The sequence below is a fragment of the Panthera leo genome, chromosome C1, assembly GCF_018350215.1.
Source record: "Panthera leo isolate Ple1 chromosome C1, P.leo_Ple1_pat1.1, whole genome shotgun sequence".
NCBI classification, from domain to species: Eukaryota; Metazoa; Chordata; class Mammalia; order Carnivora; family Felidae; genus Panthera; species Panthera leo.
The window spans coordinates 185,481,466-185,500,485 of record NC_056686.1 but is presented as its reverse complement, the minus strand read 5'-3'; the positions used below and the strand labels follow the sequence as shown (position 1 = coordinate 185,500,485).

The following is a 19,020-nucleotide window of genomic DNA, read 5'->3' as shown; positions in this document are numbered from 1 at the left end:
TCAAATAATAGAAGTTTAAAAATATCTTAAAAGAACAGAATGCATATATGAAATTTAATGAGAATTTTAGTTTCCAAAAGGCAAAAGGGGGAAATACTACCTTAAAAGTCTTAAGGCATTTCAACTGAACGTAAGTTTATGAGTCATAAATGATTTTTTCCTAATTCCTAAGAGTCTATGATTTCCTAAGCATTAATCCTAAAATCACAATTGTAGCAGTAACAGCCACAATGAAATAAAAACAACCCAAAGGTCATTGCTTTTTTTTTTTTTTTTTTTTTTTTTTGGCTAGCCGTAAATACATAATTAAAAGATTTTTAAAGCCGTAATATTTCCAAACACCATTCCAATAACATTGCAATTGCATCAGTTACCCATGCGGACTGATTCAACGAGCATATGCTAGTGAAACATACATTACTCTAAAATGATCAGGAACAACTGATATAGTGCCAAGAAGGTAACAGTCATATGGAAAATTCACTTTATTCTCTGGCTGGCTGCCTCAGTTTCCTTTTCTGGTAAATAGGGATAGATAATACTCGCTAACATTGCTTGAGAGGCATGGATCATACAGATCAAAGGCCAAGCCCTTTGACCTATTTCCTCAGAGAAAAATGTTCAAGCATCTCTGCTCCTCTTGTAAAGACAATGTTCATTCTATTGTGTAGTGGTTTGTGACTCACCCCAAGCTTCCCATGGACTGCTCTGTGGAGGGCTCCAGGTAGTTCCTTAGCAAATACAGACACTCATCATCATGCCTGTGGTGTGGAATCCATGCTGGGTGGATGGCCTTTAGTAATCTTTTCCTAAAAGCAAGGAACACAGAGGATCCACCCTGAAAGTGAAGGGTAGGAAGCTCCTGATTGGTACAGGTAGAGGTAGGCACAGACCTGTCAGGTATCAACTGGAAGTGCTGTGATTGTTCACATTTAAGATGCCAACAGAAGCTTTCTGGGTACAGACTCTATGGAGGTAGCTGGGAGAGGAAGCCCTCAAAGTCAACCCAGGGCATGACTTCAAGAGCACAGTTTGGATTTATCTGAAGACCACAGACACTGAGAGTATCTGCTTCTATTTTGTTCTCTCCCTCATTTTGCTACTGCTTGGGGGAAAAAACAGCACCTGAATTGGAGGGATTTATTGTAAAGTCTTCTGCTCATAAAGAGAGCTCCAGCTTTTCTACTATTCATTTCTTGTTCTGATGTTGGAGGGCTATTTGATGTTCATTCACTATGGGACATTTTTACTAATGCATCTTAAGTACATGAGTTAAAAAATCCCATACAACTGGGCCTTGAGATTAATGTGCCCAGCTCTGTACCTCTGATGATCTGAGGAGTTTCTTGAAGGCAAAAGGACAGACCAGTGATATTTCTTCCCTCTGGCCTCTGGAACAGTGGTCTAACAGCAACCTTTAGGACACATCAATTCTTTATAGTCTAGAAAGGTATTTTTAGAACAAGACATAATCCTTGCTCCCAAGAGCTTTATAACTTAGTTTGGGGGCAATTTAACATATGTAGTTTTGATTAAAGACTATTACACGACATGCCCAATTCAAATATCCAAATCACAAAAGTATTTTTTTCTGGTAGAGGTTGCAGCATGGCTATTTACACAGACCAAACATAGAATATGCATCCTTGTTTTTCTCATTTATTATAGGAACTTTAAAGTGTGAATTGTCCCCTTTCTGTGTGCACAAGACCCAGAGCCTTCCTGGAGGGAGGATTCCTTCCTGAGACAATGAGATGGTTCACGGTGACACAGATGGGGTGTTACGGCCTCTGTACCACCTGCCCTCACATTTTTATGGGAGTATAATAAACTTCAAATAGTAATAATAAGGAAATCCATAGAAGGATAAGAAAATTAAGAAAAGAGTAACTTCTTCCTATAAAAGGGACAAAAACCTTCAGCTGCCTAAAACCCTAACCCATGGCTCAGACAACTAAGAAGCCATCTAAATCCATATTTATCCTGAACTTGTTAACATATACTCTTACTTGAACTAGGTGAATCCTGTTTTGGGTACTTCCTATGCCTTCTTTGGTGGTAACTGTGGCCCCAAAAGAGAGACCAGCAGATGAGGCACCAGGCAGGTGGTGATGGAGAAGGCCTTCAGAGTTTGGATGATGAAGCTGAAAAGACCTGTTGTCACTACAGAGGCAGTTTCCAAAAAAAGAAAAAAAAATGTATTTAGATGATTATAACAGTAATTACTTTGACATGAACATAACTAGTTGAGCACATATTAAAGTTTAGCCATCACATAAATGATTTTGGGTTTGAGTATGGCTATCTAAAAAATAAATATTTTATTACTTGGAATTAAGAAAGCCATTACCTCCTCCAAACTATCTTCTTAAAAACGCATTTCGGATGTTGAAATGATCTTGACTTACTCCTATGCCCTCTTCAGTCTGTTGATTGTTATGGTTCGTCAAATCATTAACTCATTACCCTTCAAGCAAACTCTAGATTATGTGTGAGCTTATAAAGAGAATACGAGGAACAGTCAAAGAAGATCACCTTGAAGGTGGGTCATTCAATAACTGTATCAGAGTATAAGCTCCCTGATGGCAGGTAACTGGTTCCCAGTGCCTGGGATAAGGGAAGCTTAATAAATACTGGTTGGAGGAATAATAAGGATAATTAGGCATTTTCCCAAATGGTCAGGCTGCTGAATGCATGTAAAATTCACTGTACCTCTCAAGGAGAGAATAAGGGAACTTGACTATGACCCTGAATGTGGCCGTCTGCCTTTAGGAGGGCTATTAGGAGGGTGGAGAGCAGGCTTTTAGACTTCTTATGGGGTCTCTTTCAGCCCTGAGGGTGTTTTGGGTCTGCTCTCTGTTTTCCTCTGATAAAATCCTGTCTATGCTCCCAACCTCTGATTTCCCCACCTTCCTCTGCCACCCCCACTCTTTTCCTCCCTTAAGCCAAGCTAGAACCTCAGTCTCAATGTAGTTCTTACACAATGCACACTTCATCCTGCCCTGGAATAATACTTCTTCCTACAACCACAGCAAACCCTTCAGTCAGTGAAATGGAACAAAATCATGTAAACATAATGCATTCAGGTGAATTTTTAGGTGTTAATGTTATTTGTTTTTAAATTCTAAAACTAACGCTTACTTTAAAAATATCAGTAATACAAAAGTATATAAGTAGAAAGAGAAAATCCTCCTTCCCAATTTTCACTTTCCAGAGCTAACTATTATCAGATTCCTCCGTATCCACAATTTTCCCATGCAAATGCGTGTGCGCATGTGCATGCACACATACATGAATTGTTCTTGTTGGTTTCTAAAAGTAAAATCAAACTACTCATACTATTTCAAATCCGTTTTTTTTTTTCCAAGTTACTTAGGCTCTCTGCCTCAATTGCCTCACCTATGAAATGGACAAAGAAGGGCTGTTGTGAGGATTAAATCAGCTAATACATGTAAAGTATTTGGAACACTGACTGGTACCTAGTAAGTTCTCAAAAAATATTAACTTCTTCTTTTTCCCACAAATTGTCCTCTATTAGTTTACATGAAGTTGTTTTCCTTTTGTCACTACTACAAATACTGCTGCAATGAAAAATCCTTGGGCTTTAACTTGGCACATTTGAACAAGTATTCAGATTCTGAGAACTGGAATTTCTAGGTTGAAGGGTAAGCATGCTGCTAGGTCCAACTCACTCACCTTCCAAAATGTGTGCACTTGTACAGAAAATCATGTATGAGAGTGTTTCCCCACAGCCTTCACCAACACTGCATATTATCCATTCCTGCCATTTTTCAAATATGTGAGGGAAATGACAGTCATAACTGGCACTTCTTGTTATCGTGAGGTTTTCCCTTTTATAATATATTTAGTGAATATTTGTATTTATTCTTCTGTACTTTATTTCCTCCTATCAGGTTTTTTACTTATCAATTTAAGTAATTTAATTATATACAATGGGTATTAACTATAATCTGCTATAAATGTCTGGATATCTTCTGCCAGCTTGTTAACTGTCCATTCGATTTTGAGTATCCTGCATCCTGGAGGAGCTCCATCCTCACCAGCCTCCTGGCTGTCATTTCTCTAGGCCATTCCATTGTTCTATCAGATTAGCCATTTCTGAGTGGTACAGACATAATATGACCAGTGGATCGCATGTCACGCACTCAGCCCACTGCTGTAGAGCAGATGCATTTACTTTGCTGTAAATTACGAGAGTGCACTTAATACTGTGTAAGCCCTTAGGGAGTGGTGATGGCTAACGCCTATAGGCAGGCAAGGCAAACCTTTTTTTTTCTTTAAATTTTTTTAATGTTTGTTTATTTTTGATAAAGAGAGACAGAGAGTGAGTGGGAGAGGAGCAGTGGGAGACACAGAATCTGAAGTAGGTTCCAGGTTCTGAGCTGTCAGCACAGAGCCCGACATAAGGCTTGAACTCATGAGCCCTGAGATCATGATCAGAGCTGAAGTCTGATGCTCAACCCACTGAGCCACCCAGGCTCCCCCAGGCAAGGCAAACTTTTACCCAGAATGCATAACAACTTCTGTTAAAATAAATCACTGCTCCTTCCAGGGTGGAGTTGTCCGTTTGTCCTCCAGTGGCCAGATGGTCTCCTGGAAGGATGGTACTAACTTGGGGGCCAGTTCTGTGTTGCGGTGGGTTGGACATTCAGCAGTAGCAGTAGCCGCATGGAGGCAAAGTGCCCATCCCGCTGTCATGACTCTTCCCACACCCACTGTGTCATCAGTGGGGTGACCAATGGCAGAGATGACTAATGTCAAATGCCATTTTGTGTACATACTTGGTTGTTTAGTGCCTCTTTCATGGTGGGAGATTTCAACTGGAACTGCTATTTCTGGGTTGAAGGGTATGCATGCTGCTAGGCCCAAATAACTCACTTTCCAAAATGTGTGCGCTAGTACAACAAAACATGAGCTGGAGAGTCTGTTTCCCTGCCACCTTCACCAACATGGTCTCAGGTGGACATAGCAGCAAGTGCTTTTGATGCAACTTCACAACATTCAGCCAATTAATTTTGCATGATATCCCATTTTAAGGAGCCAGGTGAATTTGTTTTGTGAATGGAAGAAAGGTAGTTTTCCATATAGTTTTTTCTAAATTTATATAGAGAACAGTTCACGTTTTTTTTCTTTTTGTTTTTTAATGTTTATTTTTGAAGGAGAGAGAGACAGAGTGTGAGCAGGGGAGGAGCAGAGAGGGAGGGAGACACAGAATCCAAAGCAGGCTCCAGGCTCTGAGCTGTCAGCACAGAGCCTGACGCGGGGCTCAAACTCATGAGCTGTGAGATCATGACCTGAGCCAAACTGACTGAGCCAGTCACCCTGAACAGTTCACATTTCTAATGTGCAATATGAAAATTTTGACACATTGTACCTATTCCCATATACCCACTCAGAAGTCTCTTGTCCCCAGTCTTCCAATCTTTCCCCTTCCAGGTTCTGCCCAGGTGGCCAAACCATTTGAGTCCATGTATATACCCTAACCTTGGGCCACTCTGTTTTCTACACAAAGTGAAAAACCAGGTGCATTACCTAAGATTCTGCCCATTGGGAGAATTTTCCCTTACCACCTCTGAGTGGGGAGTGCAGATACTGACCATATCTGGCTTGTATGCACATACTGATTTGTGAACCAAGCTCAGACTTTTTCTTTCTGCCTCAGTTTGTCATGAGGAACTCTCACTCTCCACCAGGGAACCATAGGTATGAACTGCAGGAGAGATGCTGATACAAGAGCAGTGGATAACTGGGGTCTGGGTTAGCTTCCAATCTGACTTGTGCTTGATTCTAGATGGACCACTTCTATTATACCTTCTTGCTTCTGGGCTTGCTTGATTGCATTTTAGCAAGATCCTGAAGTTATTTGTGTTCATTTTAAAATTTAAGAAGCACTACCTAGTGTCAGACAGACAGAAGGAAGGAAGGATGGAAGTGACAGCACCTTTTAGGCAGAGGACCAAAGCTCCAGAGCAAGAAACAGAACGAGAAATTCTGATGGTAAAAAAAGGGGGTGTTGAGACAACACTGGAGAGATAGCCAGGGGCCAGATCACAGAGGGCACATATGCCACCTTACAGATTTGGGACAGTACTCTGGTTGAATGAATAGGAAGCCATTGAAGGGTTTTAAAGAAGGGTGTAACATGATCATATCATGTCTGTGTGTGTGCATGTGTGTGTGTGTGTGTATCCACAAATTTGTATATAACTCTGGCTTAAATCTGATGAATGGCTTGGAAGGGAAGGAAAATGAATGCAGGACAATACTGAGGAGACAACCACATAGTCAGGTTGGAAATAATGGTGGCTTGGAACAACACAGTAGCCATGGGAATAAATAGAGGGAGAGGCAGATGTAGGCAATTTCTCTGAGGTGGGATTGACAGGACTTCATGCCTGAACACATACATGGACTGAGAGAATGAAGCATCTTGGATCAATCCCTCATTTCTGGCTCAATATCTCAGAGATGGCTGTACTGACAAGGAGATCTGTTTTGGGACGGAGGTGTCTTTGAGACACATCCGTGTGGCAACAAAAGCCACACTTCAAGAACCAAGGGTCTTGGCCTTGGTACAAGAGTCCTTGAGTTGAGAATGTGACAGGGAGAAGGTGCCATCCATTAGTCTCTAGTATTTTATACATCAGTGTAGATGCTTTTTTCTGTCATTAATGCAAATAAAACATTTTTAGTGATAAGGTCTTGCTGTTTAGCCTCCTTTGAGGTCTTGTCCCTGAAGACCACTGAGATAGACTTCTTATGATTGTCACAACTTCTCAGTCTTCCCACATTTTATGTTTCTCTTCACATATGCTTTTCTGTTTGTTTGTTTGTTTGTTTGTTTGTTTGAATTGAGATGTTGGGGCACCTGGGTGGCTCAGCCAGCTAAGCGTCTGACTCTTGATTTCAGCTCAGATCATAATCCCATGGTTGTGGGATCAGGCCCCAGCATGGAGCCTGCTTAAGATTCTCTCTTCCTCTCCCTCTTCCCCTCCCCTGCTCTCTCTCTCTCTCAAAAATATAAAATAAAAATTGAGATATAATACACATACCATAAAACTCACTTTTAAAGTGTGCAGTTCAGTTTTTAGTATATTCACAGGTGTACAATTATCACTACTATCTAATTCCATAACATTTTCATCACCCCCAAAGAAACTCTATATCCATTAGTAATCAACTCCCCGTTCCCCTCTCCCCTCAGCCTTTGGCAACCACTAATGGACTTTCTGTCCCCAGGAATTGGCTTATTCTGGATGTTTCATATAGAAGGAATCATATAACATGCAGCCTCTTGTGTCTGGCTACTTTCACTTAAAGAATGTTTGCAAGGTTCATCCATGTTGTAGTATATATATCAGTATTTCATTATTTTGTATGGCTGAATAATATTCCCTTGTATGGATATACCACATTTTTTAAATAATATTTTGTTATCAGTTGATACAGTTGGGCTGTTTCTACTTTTGGTTATTATAAATAATGCCATGAACATGTGTGTATATTTTTGTGTGTACATATGTTCTCAGTTCTTTTGGGTATATACCTAAGAGTAGTCCTTTGGTAATTCCATGTTTAACTTTTTGAAGAACTGCCAATTTTTCTTCCAGTGGCTGCACCATCTTCATTCTTCCCAGCAATGGTTAAAGGTTCCAATTTCTCCACATCCTTGTCAACACTATTATCCATCATTTTGATTATAGCCATCCTCCTGGGAATGAAATGGTTTCTCATTGTGATTTTCATTTGCATTTCCTTAATGACTAATGACTTTGAGCATCTTTTTATGTGCTTATTGGCCATTTATGTATTTTCTTTGGATAAATGTCTGTTCAATTCCTTTGCCCATTTTTAACTTGCATTATGTATCTTTTTATTGCTGAGTTTTAAGAGTTTTTAAAATATATCCTACATAAACATCTTTATTAGATATATGACTTACAAATATTTTCTCCCATTCTGTGGTTTGTCTTTCAATTTCCTATAGTATCTTTTGAAGCACAGAAGTTTTCAGTTTTGATGAAGTCTAATTTATCCATTTTTTTTTCTTTAGTCCCATAGACTCTTGTATACAGTGCCTGGATCCATTCTGACAATAAAAGGAGGCTGATAGCAGATGGGGACATATGAGAAAATGACAACTTTACAGTTCACACTACTAATAAAATTATTTAGAAAATTGCCTTTCACTAGACAGTGTAATTTCTGTTGGTGGATACAAGCCAAATATGAATCATACACAAATCATCATCTTCTATTCCATTCAGCTGGATGGATTTAAGAAACAGAGTAATAGAGAATATCATTCTAGAGGAAACCAGTTAGTATTTGTGCTATGTAAAATATGATTTCTAAATTGCTTAAGCATATCTATCAAAATCCAAATGGAACATTTAAAATCAGCATCATATAAAAGCAATCCTCTGTGAAATGATTTCTAAACTATGAACATTTATCTTTCAGACCTAGCATCTCAAAGCATAAACACTGGATAGACCGCTATGTTGGAACAGTCACCCCATTTCCCCAGAAATTTGTATTTGATTCATGAGTACATTCCAAGGAACACAGGATCCAGGTTTGTCTTTTGGAGTCTGGAATAAAAGAACAAATGTGGACATTTGTAACTTGGAAAATGTTTGTGCCAGGTGAGAAATAGCATAATGTAAAACAAGATAAAAACCACCCAGAGGGTGATCAGGACAATGAGAGGTCTCAGAATGACAGCATGAAAAATGTGGAAGAATCTAGGACAGGACTAAGAATCAGGGCAGGGCAGCTACAAGAATCATCACCTCACACTTGAAGAAGGGCAAATGAACAGTACAATTAGTCTCTGTGTTCCTCTATAGTGAAGAAGTGATTCACGGGGCTTAGGAAAAGCTATAAGGGGTGCCACGCAGAGCAAGTATTGAGAGGAGGTGAAGGAGGGGGCTCTCCCCTCAATATAAGGAACACCTTGTGTATAGTCAGAAGGGTCACTGTGAATGGCATGACTTTCCCCTATAATTAAATCTCATCACTGAAAGTGACCAAGGAGAACTGAGATGTTTACTCTGTGGGGGTGTTGATGCATGTGGGATTCTGCTCTTGGGGTTGGGCCAGAAAGGGCCCTTCCCACTTCACAGTTCAAACCAGGAAATACACATACAATCAAGTGCCTGATTGGGTAGAGTGAGACTGACTGTTGGGGTGGCCCATATTCTTGGCCTGGGTGTCTTAGGTTCAGGGCACAGTTCCTGAACTCCCATTCCTGACCAACATGTCCTGGGAAGGAAATAAAACCAAGGAGGAACATGTAGTTGATGAACGATCAATGAACCTTCATTTTCATTATAGAACTAAGCCCTGCTGTGAGCTGGGTAAGACCAGACTGATGAAAAATTGCAATCTAAGGGCGAGTCTGCTCTTCCTATGCTCAAATGCCCTCAGGATTCCTGTCACCTTTTCTCCCATGGAAAACCGCCATGGTGGGGTAATAAAACTTGACCATAAGGACAGGGGGCAAAAATTCATAATTTTATGAACAGAACATAACATACCATTTTTGTGAATTTATCTTCACCGACTATTCTAATCTTCTCTGGGGTCAGTGGACTACTGAGCTTCAATGGTCCAAACAGGCCCCTCTCTTGTCCCGCTGCATTGTGTCATGAATGGCAAAAAATACTGATCATTCCAGGAATATCCCAGACTCTCCTAGACCTTTGAAAGGAAACAAGTCAACTAGAGTAGGGCTCTCTCTCTCTGCATCTATATGTATATATACATATATGTGCATCTATAGGCAAATATGTATATAGATGCACATATAAAATATTAAAATATATGTAACATTTTCCTTTAAAAAAGTAATTTAACATTTTAGTCTAGTATTCTCATTCTTAGGATTCCATCCTAAGGAAATTATCCCAAATGGAGAAAGCAGATATAGGTATAAGATGATTACTGTAAAATGAAAAATCAGATATAACCTGATGGTAATAGTTCATGTTAAGCTCCAAGATTTGAAGTTTTTAAAAAAACTATAAAATTGTTAAATTAATTTATAATTAAAATGTTTAATAGAACTTTTTCTTCTATAAGCCTGGTAGAAACCCCAAACAACCAAGAAATGAAGGAACCTCTGCTAGTTCCCTGCACAGTTACTACAAATCACATAAACATGCATGTATTTATCAAGCACAGCTTACCTTCAACAACTACAGGGTATTTGAGCTTTGAGATGGAAGCAATAAAGAAACGTGCAACTCTGTGGGGATGCCACAGATGGCAGGGATTTTATATTGGTTTGGACCGTGAGTGTATAGGACACCCTAAGGAGAATAATTCAGCTCCTCTATTGTATAAAGTCCCATGCCTTGAATAAATGCACCTTCAATCTGGGGAGGGAGGAAGAATTTCCATATATGAGAAAATACAATCAACAGTAGCATTTCAACTTCATGCTGTTTATTTGAATTGTTAAAATACAGTATAAGAGGGTTTTCAGCATGTCATGGACGATGTCTCTGAGAGTTTACTTAAAAGTTTGCCTCAAAGCATTTCTACAACATCTTAATCAGCGCTAAATTCAAAGTCAAAAACTTGAGTGTAAATCTCAATTTGGCAGTAAAAGTATAGCTTTAGAAGAGGCGTCAAAGAGCCTATGGCCCAAAAGCCCTCCTTTTTTCTGTCCGTGAGCCAGAAGGAACCCTCTGACCTATCCACAGACTCCAGCACACTGAAAGTGCTCTCAGGGTCTGAGAATTCCCTCATTGCATCTCATCTCACCATCCTTGCTCATATTGGGCTTGGCTTCACATTTCTGCACTCTTGTTTCCTGGCCTGTAACATGAACTCTGTTGTGTGCTAAGCTTCCTACACAGCTTTAAAATGCTCCAATTCTTAGATGTCAGCCTGTGGGAAAAATTGCTTTCCACACATCTTTCTGATTTCTGGGTCTCCTCTTTGTTTACCTCCTTGCTGTGGCCATATTTTCTCTATCCCACTCTCTACCCTCACATGTATCTATCTGCAGGGAGATTCTTCTCTAACATGATGTTAGATGAATCTTCCTAAAACTCTAGACCATACCCCAGGCCACATCACCTCCACCTATGAAGGCAGGTGCCTGTCTTTGGGGCCTCACATTCCACTCCTCTGACACAGGTACTCTCCACTGTCATCAGCACACCCCCTTCCCTGCCCTGCCACCAGCCAGCCATGAACACAAACTATGCTGAATTTCATGTCTTTCTTTAGGGAGATGTCTTCCATTCTCCTCTTGTTCATTCCTTGACTACTTCATCCACAGGCACTGCCTCCCAGAAGCCCGCTTTGACTTCTCCAACCCATATATTCTTCCCATTCTCCAATGACACATGTCATGATTGGAGAGTACCTCAAATTATGTTCTGAACTGGAGGTAGTAATAAGCTGAATTGCCCACTGGTAAAGAAAGTGAGTGAAGCTTCCAGTTGAGTCCTGAGTCCTAGAATCACAGAGTGCATGATTCTCTAAAAAGGCAGCCAACTGCTTTTCCTTAGGCACATGCAGCTCCAGTCCTGGCAAATTTTCTGTTTCCAAGAGATGCTAGACATTTGAATAATTATGTAAGGATGCTGGTGAATTTTTAATCTTGTCAATTATTTCAAATTTGAATAAAAAATGTCTGTGGGCAAAACAGGCTACCTATTAATAACAACTGCTGCAACTATTTGATGATTTGATGTGCTCCCAATCCAACTTTAAACTCCTCAAAGCTACAGCCCATCATATGCCCAAGACTTCACACTTAGCATACAGTCTACTTCTGATCTCACTGGCATCGGGCCCATTTTGTCACCTCTAGGCTCGCTCCTGCCTCACTCAAGATCCTCAATCACAGACCGTATGTCTCTTCAAACACTAATTCAAAACATCCTTTTTTCCTTCTCTTTTTTTAAACAATAAGAGATTTGAGTTCTGTGGCTGGCCTGAATAGACAGATTCTGACTTCAGGGGCAGAAAAATAAGATGATGAATAAGCTGGATGGAATGTTTTCTCTACAGACATCCAGAGCAGTTATGGCTTTTACAAAAGGGATTGAGGCAAAGCAGGTACACATACCTGGCCTATGTCAAGGGGTGGATTTATACTGAAGCCAACATCCATGCCAATGTCTGTTTGGATGTTCTAGTAATAAAAAAGAGAAAAAATGTTTATCTTAATGAATACAACTTAAGGAGACAGGCTGAGAACACTTCATGCCAGGACACCACTGGTACAGAACCTTTCTTTGGGCCACATATTTCAGGAGAAAGAATCAACAAAGATTTTATTGTGTAACAGTTTATTATGTATAAATTTCAAAGTTATACACATACTCGACCGGCTTAAGCACTGATTTTTTTTCCCTCAGAAGCAACAGGAGATGGGGCGTCTGGGTGGCTCAGTGAGTTAAGTGTCTGACTTCGGCTCAGGTCATGATCTCACAGTTTGTGAGTTCGAGCCTCACATCAGGCTTGCACATGTGAGTGCGCTCTCTCTCGCTCTCTCTCTCTCTCTCAAATAAATAAACATTTAAAAAAATCTTTAAAGAAAAGAAACAATAGGAGAGAAAAATATTTGACTTTCTTCGGGCTGAGTGATGTAACTTATGGAGTTTAATCCACTACAACAGACATTAATCCATGACACAGAAAATGTTTATGGCCCTCATGATCCTTGTTGAAAAACTCTGTGGCTACCATACAACCCAACATCCGGAGTCCAGCTGGCTGGGTAACATCTACTGAAGCACAGAACTCAGGGAGCATCAGCCAAAAAGTCTTCAATTATTATCTGCTATTGTGGAGTTTTCAATTTTAGACCAGAGGAAAGATAAATCTAACACTACAACTTGGTCACCAAGAGTTCCTGATAAGTTACAAATAAGGAATACAGCAGGCCTAGCTAGGTTACTGGTAACACCTTTGCTCTCCAGCAAGTCTGGACCTTCTTTCAGTGACATACTGGCTTCTGCCATGACAAACAGATTCTACTTATAATTATTAATGGAACAAAGGAAATCCCAAGAGTTTTTCTTTTTTTAAAAAAACGTTTATTTATTTATTTTGAGAGAGAGAGAGAGAAAGAGAGAGAGATTTACAGTGCAAGCAGGGGAGGGGCAGAGAGAGAGAAAGAGAGAGAGAATCCCAAGCAGGCTTCGTACTGTCAGAGCAGAGCCCCACACAGGGAGCGAACTCCCAGTGAGATCATGACCTGAGGCGAAATCTAGAGTTGGCCGCTTCACCGACTGAGCCACCCAGGTGCCCCAATCCAAGAGTTTTCTTGTTTGATTTGGGACTTTCATCTAACATTTTTCTTAAGAAAAGTAGAGAGGGATCCAGAAAATTTTACTATAATAAAATACTTCTGTTATTTAAGGATACCATGAAATGTAAAGTTATTTACAAATATAAAGTTATTTACTTTACAAATATAAAGTTATTTGGTATAATAAAACACTTCCCTTATTTAACGACACCATTTAGCAAGGCTGGCCTTCCAGCAGACTGGTGGCCTCAATTATTGGTGAGAGCAGATGCTCTTAAGTCTGCAGTGCTGGCAAGGGTTCTGTTTTCAAAGCCATGGACTTAGTGTTTGTCATTGTCTTTTGTTAGGGCAGAAGGAGAGTGATTCTAGATTGTGGTAGCCAGCCTTCAAGATGGCCTGCAATGATCCCCACGTGCTGCATTCAAATCCTTATGTATTCCCCTCCCGCACTCTACACCAGGGTTAATTTGTCTTGCAGAAGTGCCAGTACATCACCCCGGTGTTAGGTTATAAAAGACGGTGGCTTTTGTTGTGGATGTTCTCTCACTTGCTCATACTCTCTTTTTTCCTTTGCACCAGTCCCTCTGGGGGCGGGAGGCAGCATGCATGTCCTATGGACACTGAGATGTCCTATAGAGAGGTCCATGTAGTAAGGAATGGAAACTTCTGGGCAACAGCCAGTGAGAAACGGAGGCCTCCTGCCAACAAGCATGTGATGGAGCTTGGAATCAGATTTCCAGCCACCACTGCAGCTTTGGGATAAATGCAGATTTACCTGACAGCTTGATGGCAACCTTGTGAAAAATCCCGAGCCTGAATCATCCAGATAAGCCACTCCCAGGTTTCTGGCCCTCATAAATTCTGTCAGTTAATAAATATTTGTTATTTTCAGCTGCCAAATTTGAGAGTAATTTGTTACATAGTAATAGATAACTAATATATAAATGTAGGTTTAAAGTGAGGGAAATTTTATAGAATAAGAACAATTCTAACAACATAAGAATGACTGAGAAACAGGCCTCCAGGGAGGGCCCCTAGTGGGATGTTACATTACAGCCCTTTGCCAGGGGTGTACCTAACCTGAGTTACAGACCTAGCTTCTTTGAATGCATCTGATAAAAAGACTATTTAGTACACCTCTTAAGATTATTCAAATAAGTTATAAGAACACACCTCAAAATTTCACACCAAGGCTAATTATTACCTTTCTTAGACCTTAGCAAGGCCAAGGCATATACAAGGTAAAGAAAACCCAAGTGATTTAAGTTTTCCCTAAATTTTTCTTTGAGGGAGAAGGGATGTAGAAATCAGTTAGTATGAGATAACTTTCTATGGAACTAAAACAGGACAGCTACTCTAGCATGAAAACCATGCTTAGTATGATCACTGTTTTTTCCTAGTCCAAGGTTCCCCAAAAGTGAGCTGGTCTGAGTTAAAATCCACACAAACCAGATACTTTACTCGGCAGGTTCAAAGGTATATACAATTTCAAAGATTAGGCTGACTATAGTTTAAAAAACATACATGCTGGAGACCTGTTAAATGAAAACTTAAATCTGATCATAATCTAAGATATAGTGACAAAGTATGTTTGGAAATATCAAGACCTAGAGTCTCCTTCTGGGTAGGTTTTGGGACAGATTATCACAAGACAGTTGTGAGGGTATCACAGCCCCATTTAATGTATTAATAATCATTTATTATTACTGACAGTGGCGAGTAAGTAGCTTCATTTACCCACAGGGGCCCAGCTACAAGAGGAGAAACTCTCCTTGAAACAGAAGAGTGTGTGTGTGTGTGTGTGTGTGTGTGTGTGTGTGTGAGAGAGAGAGAGAGAGAGAGCGAGCGAGCACGCACGCGCCTGTGTGGGAATCTCTTCACAGCATCCCTTAAAATCATAAGATGCCCTTAAACTATCTAAAAAGCAGGACCTAGCTAGATAAAAGATATCAAAAGCTGGCCACTAACTTCCCTGGGCTGGCCCTTGGTGCTTGTTAGATTATGGATGCTTATGAAATCCTTCAAAAATGTCATATGATGGCATTTCACATAGGAGGTCAGGATTGCTCGTTATACCAACAGTCTACATGAAAGCTCTCTTCAAGCTGTGTTTCTTCCTTGAAGTGGTTTCTTTCCCAATTCCATTTAAAAAGACCAGAAAAATAAGAGAAGTTGCCAGCTGTTTTCCATGGAAGCAACCACAGCACCAAGGCAACTGCTGAGCTTCTATTTTTTTCTGGTAATTCAGAGAAATTATCCTTAGCCAAATACATGGTGCTTCCACAGTGCTCAGATGGAATATATGGAATTTAGATCTATCAAAAGTACAACCTGAAGACTTTCCCAATTGGTATTGACCCTATGAACACCTGTCAGGCAGTCTATTTCAACCTCGGAACAGGCAGCTCCATAAACAAAATATTTGAAAGGATGGCTTTCGCCTGTCTCCCAGTTCATGTTTGACTCAACCCCTGGAGGAAACAGAATTCTTGAGGAGAGCTGTTAAGTGATTAGGTCCTCTAATTGCATGGCCCGATGATTTAAACAGACCAGTAAGAAGCTGTGTTCAATTGGCATGTACAGCAAACTAAAGGAATACACTTGTACAATGATGTGCCAGCATGTAACACATGCAATAAATCTATTGAATAAATATATACTTCTTATTACACTTGCTTTGGCTGATAAAACATCCAATTGCTCCTCATCAATGAATGACTCCTTATGCCTGGAAGTTAGGTGCTGACTATACGATTATCCAGCCTATTGCTTTTAGTTAATCTTGAATCATGTCATCCCACTGTCATCAGATTTGGGGAATTACAGCTGCATTTTAGACCAAACGCTATTTCAAAGGTGCACGTTTGTCTGTCTGTCTGCCTTTTTGGCTCCAGGATTCAGCCTTCTGTTCGCAACACCAGGCCCTTGGCTCTCATTCTATGCTACTTCTCTGGTCCCCATGGCCTGCTCTGTTCCTGACTCTTCCTTAAGACACCAAAGTCATGGTAAAGGAGAAGCACAGGCGAGCAGCTTGCCAGGAATTTCTACCCTGCTCTTCTCTGTTTGCCCTGGTCTGGAGGTGGCCATTAAAAACGCTTCTAACACTTATTCCTGATAGCCAGCCAGTGCCCCAGGACTCTCACGAGAACTAACAAAATGACAAAATCACATAAGACTCTACATCACTCTGTTCTCTTATGGCTTTCATTTTCCGTCAAAATAATTTGATAATTATTTTCTAAAGTATGTGAGAAACAATTTTTCCCCAGGTTGACAACACATGGTTATTGTCACATTTCTTATTTCTTGCCAATCTAGAAGGTGTGAAATGATGTTCGTCTTATTATGGGTTTCTTCTTCAATCTCCCTACCTTTGTTTCTTAAGGATACACTAAGTTTTCAACAGAAAAATCAACCACTGCTGTGGGTTCCAAGCACCAACCTCATAGAACCCTCTAGTACTACTCAGAATGACTCAAATCATCAGTTCAGCCATATTTTATTTGTGTTCCTATTTTTCCCAACAGAAGACTTTCTGGACACTTGGATTAACTAGAAGCTAATGTTGTTTATAACAGTGGGTTAATAGAAGGTACAAAGTCAATTTTTTCCAAAATTTCAAACAGAAGTGAAACTCTTCCTCAAGCTACAACTGCTATTTTTCATGGCATGGGATTGAAAGGACTATTTACCTGAAGTATTCAGCAACTGCAAGACTACCGCTTTCATCAAAAGCAACTCGTGCCTGTGAAAAAGAGCAAACATGATGTGATAGTGATGTTTAAAGAAAGAATCATTTGAGACTTTAATTCTGATTTCACTAGATGATAAAGAAAGCTATCAGTAGTAATAACCAGGAAGAGCTAAGATTAATGTAATCCTTCCCACAGTCTCCAACTTCCCAAGCACTTGTGGTCATCTTGTACTAACAGCATTTGTTCAGTGCCTGTGACCGTCTCCCGTGACTGCCAACTTAGTTACACCTGTGGTCTGCGCTATAACGGGCAATGTACGTTCTGCTGCTGAAGAACTTCATTCAGTCTTCTGGAAAGACAGCCTATCAACAGCGAGTATTTCAGGAGACAATGGGTGGTGGGTTGTTTAATTTTAGTATCAGGTATCTATCAGTCTTGGGAGAGTGGCGTAATTTTGGTAAATTATACCATTTACATCAAAAGTTCTCCTGACTCTGCAGTGCACATTGCTGACTTACAGAAAAATGAGGGTTAGGGCCAAGTCCCCAAGTCTAAGAAAGAAAAAGGTGAGAGGTGCAACCATTACAGAAGAAAGTATGCTGAATGGCAGCAATTCATGAGGGTGGAAGGTTGACTGCCTGGCACTGTACCTCTCTCTTCAGTCAGGCTCTCTCAGCCTTTCTTTGGCTCAGGAAGCACAGGGCAGAGGGGAGAAATAAATATGCCCCAAAAGGATTGAGAGCTCTCATAAATATGAATTATAGAAGGAGTCCTAGTTTTGTAGAATAGCAGGAACCATTTTTTTTAATGTTTATTTATTTTTGAGACAGAGACAGAGCATGAATGGGGGAGGGTCAGAGAGAGAGGGAGACACAGAATGTGAAGCAGGCTCCAGGCTCCGAGCTGTCAGCACAGAGCTTGATGAGGGGCTCGAATTCATAGACTGTGAGACAATGACCTGAGCCAAAGTCAGAAGCTCAACTGACTGAGCCACCCAGGCGCCCCAGGAACCATTTCTAAGGAGGATTCCTCAAACATTATTTCCCCGAGACCAATGTTTTTAATGTGACATTCTAGAACAGTCAGCATGACACATACTCAGCTTTTATTGACATCCATTCCACACCATCTGGTACTTTATAACCTATTACTTTGAAAGTTTGCTAGTTGACTTTAGAATGTGTGTTTTCTCTTCCAACTAGGTTGTAAGTACATCGAAGGAAGCAGCTGAAATTTCCACTGCATTTAGTGCCTACTATTGGTTGAAGACATAGCCAGCAGGTTGGTTTCCTATTTTCCTATGAGTGCTTATATGATTTTCACTTTTATAAAAGGACTGTAGTGTTGTCTTCCCATTTAGGAACAGTGGAACCCAAAGAAGGAGAACAAATAGATTTACAGGTATTATCTGGAAGATACCTACATTCCATAGGAAGAAACATTAATTAGTTCTGGCTTAAAAAGAAGAGTTTTGGGCAGAAAAACCACCTTTTTCTCTAATGGAGAATTTTCCCAGATGCAAGAGCTCCTCTACCATATGATGATAAAAATTTCCACATGCAGAGAGCCAAAAGGCCTCCATTTATCACTGTGTAACTGCAGTAGCTTTGATAGTGCCATTTCTACTGATATTCAATTCACTCATTCCTCCTCCCTCCTTTTTTTTTCTATCATAAAACACAAAGTAACAGTGATTCTCACCTAATCCTTCTGAGTGCCTTGATGGTTCTTGCTGATGACTGGTTCAAGGCATTTTAGAAGAGTCTGACAAGCATGCTAGGGATTATTTTTTATTAAGTTATCATAATTTCCAGCAAACACTGATTTCAAAACCAAAAATATGTGCCAGAGGCTTAAGAGGCCCATGGGACCTCTGCCAGAGAAGGCAGAGACCAGCCCTGTAAGAGGTGATGCGAAAGGTTTCCCAGGGGTGGGGGTGAAGTGTGAGCTGGTCTTAAAGACAGACCATCTAGGGTGGAGGCCTTATAATTCATGCTAAGAGGTCAGGGATTAACAGAAAAACTG

General features: G+C 40.3%; 1 pseudogene; it reads right to left on the bottom strand.

Moving 5' to 3' along the window:
- Positions 1-701: 701 nt before the first annotated feature.
- The window catches only part of LOC122226066, an 81,701-nt pseudogene continuing 63,382 nt past the window's right edge, over positions 702-19,020 (bottom strand).